Source organism: Macadamia integrifolia, chromosome 2 (assembly GCF_013358625.1).
Source record: "Macadamia integrifolia cultivar HAES 741 chromosome 2, SCU_Mint_v3, whole genome shotgun sequence".
NCBI lineage: Eukaryota > Viridiplantae > Streptophyta > Magnoliopsida > Proteales > Proteaceae > Macadamia > Macadamia integrifolia.
The window spans coordinates 42,411,648-42,413,763 of record NC_056558.1 but is presented as its reverse complement, the minus strand read 5'-3'; positions in this window follow the sequence as shown (position 1 = coordinate 42,413,763).

Here is a 2,116-nt window from a genome sequence, read left to right as displayed (position 1 = left end):
AGAAACCCGCACCACCTATTAATGATGTATTAAACCACTCCATGCATACCAAGCTGCTCTGTTATCTCATCGGTGACACTGGATACTGCCATGTCATCATTTTCATCCACGTCACCCAAACTGGCCACGTCATCACCGCCACGTGGCCGAGTTGCCAACAAGGACAACCATAAAACAACAAGATCAACCATGGATTTGTCGCCGTTCCACTCGTCCGACCTGCAATCGATCTTCACTGTTGGCTCTCTCCTCTTGTATGCTCTCTTCTCCATCGACTACTGGTTCGATGAGCTTTTCTTCTCCCCCTGCTCCCGGATCGGCTCGCTGGCCCTCTCCCCCTCCTCCGCCGACGTTGTTTGGCATGTTCGTCCTCTTTCCCCTTCAGCGACAGTCAAATGGTTTGTTAGGTTGGATTTGCTGTGCTGACAACTTCTCCATGCTCCCTTTGGTTCCTCGACAGATTGATCGTGACCACGCTCCTCCCAGATCGAATCGTTGCCTCGGTGGTCTTGGAAAGCTCCTTACATGGACTCTTCCTGTAAGGTTGTCGGCATGCTCGGCTGTTAGTCACCTCGTCGTCGCCCTCTGAAAGGCCGGTGCTCCTCCCCCCTTCTGAGGTTGTCTCCTCCGCGTGGCCAAATCTCTCTTGGCTGTGGCCCTCTGCAAGGCCCGCGCCTCGCCATCGTGTCCGCCCTTTCTGTCGGGGCTCCGATTCCCCGGATGGAAGAAATCATGTTGAGATATGATGTTAGGGTTTGGTGGAACCCTAACCCCTTTTTCCCCTTTTGCCCTCCTTCATCTTAGGCTTTTGGGCTTTTGTATTTTGATGTTGGGCTCTGGCTCTTGTTTTTTCCTTGTGGGGTTTGTGGTTTAAACATGTTAATTATGACTTGTCTTACACTACCAAAGCCCACTTGGCCTTTGTTGCCGTCCTTCTTACCCCACCACTCTTTTAATGCAATTATTAATTCATCCGAAGAAAAGGAAACAAAGTTGGTGGATGTTAGATTGATAAAAAACATATGGTGGCCCGGAATGAAAAGTGGACATGTACATCTAATTAATAATATGGGGTGTGAGGGTTTGGGGGCGTTGCACCATATTAGTGATTAGGCTGAAAAATATGAGAGAGAGCGAGAGGGGAACAGAAACAGTTTGCACATGTTTGTGTCATAGTTTGAGGAATATGATCGGTCAAAGATCAATTGGATCGGATTGGAATCGGCTTTGAACAATTTCAATTCTTGATCGATACTGTATGCGCGAATTGGTACAAATGAATGATAAAATATTCTAAAAAATGGGTTTTAAGTGAAAACAGGAGTATTTATGTCCGATTCTGACCGATCGAGATTGATATTGGCTTTGACATACCAAATTCTCAAATCATGGTATCAATAGGGTATTTTTCAACGTTGATGAATGTGACCTCAACATGTGCTTTAGGGTTAATAGAGAAATTAGAGGGGGGAGGTCCACTTTCACCATATATCTTCACAATGATAGCAGTGGTGTTCAATAGAGTTGTGGAAAAAAGCAACAAAAAAGTACTTACTTGGCTTGGGTATAGGAAGAGACAGAGTGGAGGTGAGTGACTTTCAATTTGCACCCAAACGAAAAAGTAGGAGCTTAGGGATTAAAATGTTTGAAATGATCAAAAAAGTGTTCAATTTGGACACTTTTTAATTGGTTCTGGTTTAAAGGGTGTTAATCCTAGAATTGTTCTATTTATTAAACAATTCTAAGATTAAGATTCAATCCCGTTAAATAATAGGGTGGCTCGATTCCAAATTTTTGGATTCCTAACAGACATTGTTTGGCCACACAATCATCAAGGGAATATACAACCACACCCTCCTCAGAGATCTCTTCCAAGAGATTCATGGACAGAGGGAGTGGGTAGCAATGGTGCGAGGCTGCAAGCATAGTTAGTAAGTTTGGGAATGGCAATGATACAGGTATGGATACCTACAAAAAGTGAATAGGTCAAATGGCAATAACACTTTCAAAATTCTGATGCAATAAAATGGATACAACAATAATGCGATACACGTGTGATACATATTTAATACAGCCAATCTATAAGCAAAAATACAAATATATATTTACCATGAAA